Source organism: Limulus polyphemus, unplaced genomic scaffold (assembly GCF_000517525.1).
Source record: "Limulus polyphemus unplaced genomic scaffold, Limulus_polyphemus-2.1.2 Scaffold8416, whole genome shotgun sequence".
NCBI lineage: Eukaryota > Metazoa > Arthropoda > Merostomata > Xiphosura > Limulidae > Limulus > Limulus polyphemus.
Genome location: NW_013674026.1, coordinates 25,422 through 32,385, shown reverse-complemented (window position 1 = coordinate 32,385; position 6,964 = coordinate 25,422). Strand labels below are relative to the sequence as shown.

General features: G+C 33.5%; 1 long non-coding RNA gene across 1 annotated transcript; it reads left to right on the top strand.

Moving 5' to 3' along the window:
• The first annotated feature begins 2,281 nt into the window (after positions 1 to 2,281).
• On the top strand, positions 2,282 to 6,729 carry LOC111083168. The gene is made up of 3 exons (XR_002608843.1): positions 2,282 to 4,383; positions 5,721 to 5,793; positions 6,104 to 6,729. It is a non-coding gene; the product is annotated as an uncharacterized LOC111083168 (long non-coding RNA).
• Positions 6,730 to 6,964: the final 235 nt, after the last annotated feature.

Below are 6,964 nucleotides of genomic sequence, written 5' to 3'. Positions count from 1 at the left end.
ATTAAGAGACTTTGTTGAATTTTAATTTTGTGTTTGTAAATTCTGTACATTTAATTCAGTTATTGTTAATTGTTTATTGAATTAATGTAAGTGGCTATTGTTCGGGACGAACAATACTAAGGAAGGGGCAGTGTTACGACAGCGGAGGTCACGTAACCCTAGTAACACGTCATGCGCTTCTAGAACGTTCACGTTCCTTCCTGAAGTCTCGGGAGGCTACTAGATATGCGGTAGTCTTGTATATATAAGCCACCAAGAAGTGACGGCAACGTTGTAATTGCCAGTTGAGTCGAGCACGTGAGACGTTCGTTGTGAATTATAGCGTTTGTTATAGCGCGACTGTGGAGATTAAGTGTATTGCAAAGTTGTATTAAGAAAGAATAAACCAGTTTTATTTAAGAAAGAACTTGTATCGCTAAAGGTTCATCGGAAATAATTTTTACGGAAAATTAACTAACGAACGGAGGCGTAACAATATATAAGACGTTCAAGACGTGACGGCAACAATGTAATTGAACTGTGGACAGAGAGAGACATATTGTTGAGTCGAGCACGTGAGGCGTTAGTTGTGAATTATAGAGTTTGTTATAGCGTGACTGTGAAAATTAAGTGTATTGCAAAGTTGTATTCAGAAAGAATAAACCAGTTATATTTAAGAAAGGACTTGTATCGCTAAAGTTTCTTCGGAAAGAATTTTTACGGAAAATTAACTAACGACCAGAGACATAACACCTCACATGCCTCATGTGTTCTTTGACGTCAATACTGTAAGTAAGGTATTTTTGTAGATAGATGCAATTAATAATTTTTTTTTTCTGAAGGCCCCTGTCATTGGTTTTCATTGTGACTGCATCCATCTTGAGAGACAGAAAGCTGAAGAGCTATTCACTATTGCACTAGTTTGGATATGAAGTTATGCTCACTGTTTTCTCTAAATATAAATTGTGTTCACTATCCTTTGAATTTGTGCAATCTTCTAATTTCTCACACAGTTTAAAATTCAGTCAAGTTATCAACAACTACAGAACATTTCACTCATTTGATGCTTGAATCCACTATCATTGTAGGATTACCTATCAGTTTTACATGATAATATCACAATGATACTAAAATTTCTCCTTCCTACCTACTCTGTGATATTTTCAGGTGAACATGATTTCCTCAAGGAATATTAAGCTAGTTTGCTATATAATGGGAGAATTAGCAGGATATTGAAATTAGCTCAAACTACTTTATTGGCTATGTTTCTATGTCATTAAAAACAAAAGAAGGGGAAAACTTGTATCACAAAAAATGGTTAATTATATGTTTTAACAAGCAAAAGTACCCATCCACAGAGACAGGAAAAGTTTAAGTTAAACTATCAATTTAAATTATTTCATGGGCTTTAGAAAGGTTTATTGTGTTATACTCTTGGTTTCACTCAGAGCCAAAACTCTGAACTACTTATACTGCCCACCACGAAAAGTAAATGTTGAGCATTTCAGTCATGCTAAGAGCTGCTCAACAATAATATATGGTAACTTAAATTTTTAATCTTTAAGTTACATTACATTTTGAAATGTGAATGATAGTGTGATTAATTCCTAACAATTTAGTGTAGAATATCCTGCTTGTGAAATAAAATTTTGCATCAACGTTATTCATACCTGTTCTCCTATCATCTCAAAAGTGAAGTTGAGCTTTGCTTGCATGTGCATCTCTTCAAACAGGAGACAGACCAACACTCTGACAAACACCACAGTTCACAATATATATAAGATGTTCACTGTGTTTCAGGCTGGGATACTCTTTCTCTTTCGATTTTAAACTTGAATGGAAAAAAAATGGAATATCAAAGTGGAACAGAAAAGCAAGTTCCACTCCTTAGAAATTCCCAATTTAACCACTGGGACAATATTGTTATTTAATCAGCAGTTATTTTGGAATAATATTAATATGTATGCATAAAATAAGCAAAAAAAAAAAAATGGTGGTTATAATGAAAAATAACTATTTATATTATAGCTATTAGCAAAGTCATCATACCATTTTGATATGAAGCAATCCATCTTCTTGGAGAATATAAGGTATGTTTTTGTTTTATACACTACTACAAAATTTCTTATTACTTCTCAAAAATGTTTTATTTATTTTATGTAACAAATACAGAGCAGTATAGTTGTTATAAGAATGTCCATTTTCAACACGATACATTATCTCTACTCGTATAATAGCTTTTCTCGATTTGTGCTTCCCTCTATATGCACAATTTCGCTTGTTGCTAGCCCTGAAGCCCTCTTCTAACTTCTCGTGATTATGTGAGGTATAGCAGCATTGTAGCATGCAAATGAGCAAGCAATAACCATCCAATAATAAGAGTGCGACACATCCTCCTAACACAGTTGACTGTCTCTATACTGTAGATCACGTTCGTCACTTCTCAATTTGGCACTCGTATGTTATGAAGTAATTTTTTTTTGCTCGTGTACTTTTCAGAGTTAGGCGTTTTTTAAAGTGGAAGTATTTATTACTGAATTTTCGATTAACAACATTTTCTACACCTGCAGATTTTGTGGACATTTATTTCCACTTTATTATTTCATTAGCATCAGTAACTTCCATTCTGTCTAGTGTGAGATATAATGTTGGGGTCGGGTTTGTATTTGTGTGTTAGAAGATGTGATGGCTTTTGTGTGGCAGGTGGGGGAGTGGTTCATGCAGCTTAGACCTTCTTTTGTACCAGACCATACTCCACCCATGTTTTGCATTCGCTTAGGAAGAGATTTTGCCGTTTTCTTGCATCTACTTAAGCCTTTTGCGTAATTTCAGGACTAGGTTTTCCAGGTATGTTTCACTCATCTTTGTTATTCATTCCCTGCTCCTTTTTATTTTGTTTTTACTTTCTATCAAGATATATTCATCTGTCTTCAACTCCTTTTACCACTATTTTGGTGCAGGTATACATTGCTCTCTTTCCTTTGTTACGTCTTATTACTAGGCCTAACTTTATTCTGTATTGCCTTTCTTTGCCTTTTCAACTCTGGATTTCTTTTCTTCTGACTTGGGTATCAGATCCTCTGTCTTTTGTTTATCTTTTTTTAGTCTTAAATTTCCCACTTTCCTCTTGCACTCTTTACTCTTCTTCATCATTTTTTCCTCCATTCAATTTCTTTCCATGGCAGTCTACCATTCTCCTCAGGGGTTTTCATTGGATGTTTGTTCACTGATCATCTCTTTAGTAGCATATTTTTCTTCCTCGGACTTATCCTTTCATATTTGATTGATCTGTTTCTAGAGGTTTTTTTGGGATTTATGGCCTCTTTACTCAAGTCCTTTTGTCTCCCTTTTATCTGCTATGCTTTCATCTGCCTGTGTGATTTTACTGGGGGTGCTCGTTTCTCAGGGATCATATGTTGGAGCTGCATGCCAATGATCTTCATTATCCTTATTGTTTTACTGGTCTCTCCTGTGCTCCTTTTTTCCCTTCTCTCTCTGCTTTCTCCCTGCTTCCTCGTTTTTTTTCCTTGTCTCCACTTCCCTTTCCTGTGTTCCCATCTGTCTTCCCACTGATTGCAAATTTCATTACTATCAGTCTTTGTAGTGACTTCCTATAAGCTCAGGGTTGGTGAGTCCTGTTTCCTTAGGTTTGTGAACCTTTTCCCTCCATTTGTGAAGTTTTGTCAAATCGCCTTACCCTTTGTTTATTTCCTCTCCTACTCCTTTGTTTCCTATTCCTGTTACTTCCCTCCATCTCCTCTTGTTTTTTGCCAACATTCATAGCAGTGTTAGATATAATAACTTAAGGATCTATTGGATGGGTTTCTCATCCTTTTCTGGGAGCTATTCCCATTTTTTCATGGTCCCCGAGGAATCCATAGCTAGACATCTGTTTTTAGTCATTTTATGTCTCAGGCAGTTTCTCGACCTCCCTAGATTTATCATGGGGACTTTTCTAACTTTACGGTGGTCTTTTGCCTCAGGTCTTGAGTTGATTGAGGTGAGCTTCTGGATGTTCTTTTTCTCATTACAATTGGGTCCATGTGTGTCTGTCTCTTTGTATTTCGCATGCGTATATATAAAAATAATATACTGAGGTATACAAAATTTTTACACAAGATGGGAAGTAAGTATGGGACAGTCCTCTCCAAATTTAATCCAGATCCAAATTTGGATTTTGGAACACACTTGCCTAAGCTCAAAGTGATGAATGTGATCTACAGTATAGAGGAAGTCAGCAGAGCTGTAATGGTGTGTCACACTCCTATTGGTGGAAGGTTATCACATGCTGATTTGCATGCTACAACAGAGCTATATCATGTGAAAGTAGGTGGGATCCTCAAGATTAGTGGCAAGCAAAAATTGCACATGTAAAAGGCAGCACTAATCAAGGAAAACTATTAGGTGAGAGGAGAAAAGTATCTATTAGAAATACATTTTCAGTGTTGGAAAATGTGAACTTTCATTTTGAATCAGATATTACTCACATTTATCACATTATACCTCAACTGTGTAATACTGTATTCATGTTTGTAATTAAAAATTCCTATAATACTTGTAAATATATAAGTAATACTAAAGACATTGTCTTGATGTATTTATGATTTTTATAAATAAACATTCTTTCTAATTTAATTATTTATTTAAATTGAATGTATTTTCTCTCTACAAATGTTATCCAAATCAGCACCTAAGTTGGAATATCTTATGTTCATTTTTAAATTGACATCTGTCAAATAAAGTGATTTACGTGCTTTCATGATTATGGCATCTGTGGAAAATTCCAAACTAGATAGAAGATCTTTTTCAGTTTGTTAGTGAATGATTTTATTTCTTTTGCTGAAATAAAAAAAAGGATGAAAATATTCTATTGAAAACATATTGTTTAGAGTTTTATCCAAACATATTGTTATGTATCTCTACTCGTTTGTTAATTTCCGGTATAAATTCTTTCCCAGGAACTTCAGCGACACAAGTCCTTTCCTAATTAAAGCTAGTTTAATCTTTCACGATACAACTTTGTAATACACAGAATTTCCACAGTCACTTTAACTTAACTATTTTTATAAACACATTCTATAATTCACAGCGAATCACACACTTTACTTATGGTGCCTACTGTCCGCTTGACTCAATTATCTATCTCTATATCTATCTATCTATGCAATTCTATCTTTTTTTGCAGGCTTTATTTGCCAGGCTTTTATATTAAAAAAGAGGGTGTTTGGAACAAACTATAGTTGCCAGGAAAATTCATGATTTTTATAGAAACTCCAGCGCACATGCTCCAAGCATTACATGACTTCTGCTGTCGTAACACTGCCCCGAACAATAGTCACTTACATTAAACCAATAGATAATTAACAATAAACAATAACTTGTTTAGAGTTCTACCGTAATTCTATCCAAACATATATTCTCCAATAAAATTTTATAAATTTAATTGTATGTTATTGATTACTAATTATGGCTTGCACCAAATTGAAAAAATAAGCAAAATAAACTGGAATGAACAGCAACTGAAAGATGGAAGACTTTCAAAGCGTGTTTGTTATAACAGCCAGTTACTGTCCATTCCAGTATACTCATCATGAATACTCTGCCTAAACAATCTATCAAAGAATAACTAAAATAGTTGTTATTAAAAAAAATGTATGGAAGTTTTGAGGCTTTCAAAATCATTAACTTTCAGAGATTTTAAAAGTATAGATACAAATTTCTATGCTCATTTTTTTTTCCAGAATGAATTATGCAAGAGTTAGGATTTTGATTAATGAAGATGTTTTGGTTCACAAATACCATCCAAGATATGAGGTAAATTTTTTACAATGAATAAACAATCATAGAAACAGGCTTTATATCTGAAAATACTTCAGTAATAATTGTTATCACTTGGCATATGACATTTTTCAAGGATAAAGCGATTTATAGTAGCTAAGCCTGTCATGAAATTTTGAAAATATCTTTTATTATCATTTAAATGTTAACAATTGTCGAATAAGAAATGACTGACTGTGACAACAAACATCTGATTAGTTTAAATGCTCAAAATTGTTATAGAAACATTGGTGATGTTATTTTTAGTGTTCATTTTCTTGTTCTTGACCATCTCTGCTTTATATAGGATGTGGAACTATTCAGTTACATTGGTGGATATCTTGGAATTTGGCTTGGTATCTCACTGAAAAATGTACTGGATGTGATCATTGATAGCAGCATTAAACTGAATAACTGGTTCATAAATCTAAAAAAGGAACGATTATCAAAGGCTACAGTACTGAGTCAACAAGTTGTGGCTACTACAGATATGATGGAAAAATAACATAATTTCAAGAAAAGATGTAGTGGATTCTAAATCAGTTATTATATTAGTTTGTTCTACAATTTTATGGTATAAAATGCACACTTAACTATATACTTTTTTGTGTCAAGAAAATATTTGAAATCCAAATTGATCCAAATGCAGAATAATTATTATAAAGTACACCATATGTTAGCTTTTTGATTTATTTTTAACTTGATGACAGTTATGTTATCAGGATCTAAGTTTCTTATTTTACATTTTCACTCCTACTTTTTTGTATGTTAAAAAGTTTAGTGTGTGCTCAAATATGGATTTTTTATTTATTTAAAGAAAAAGCCTGTTCCCCATGGTTGAGTACTTTCAGTAATTAGTATACACACACATATATATATATTGTTACGCCCCCGTTCGTTAGTTAATTTTCTGTATAATTTCTTTCTGAAGAAACTCTAGGGATATAAGTCCTTTCTTAAATAAAACGGGTTTATTCTTTCTAAACACAACTTTGCAATACACTTAATTTCCACGGTCGCGCTATAATTCACAACAACGTCTCACGTGCTCAACAATACATCTCTCTCTGTCCGCAGTTCAATTACACATTGTTGCCATCACGTCTTGACCGTCTTATATACAAGAATACTGAATCTAGCAACCTCTCGAGGTTTCATGAACGTTCTA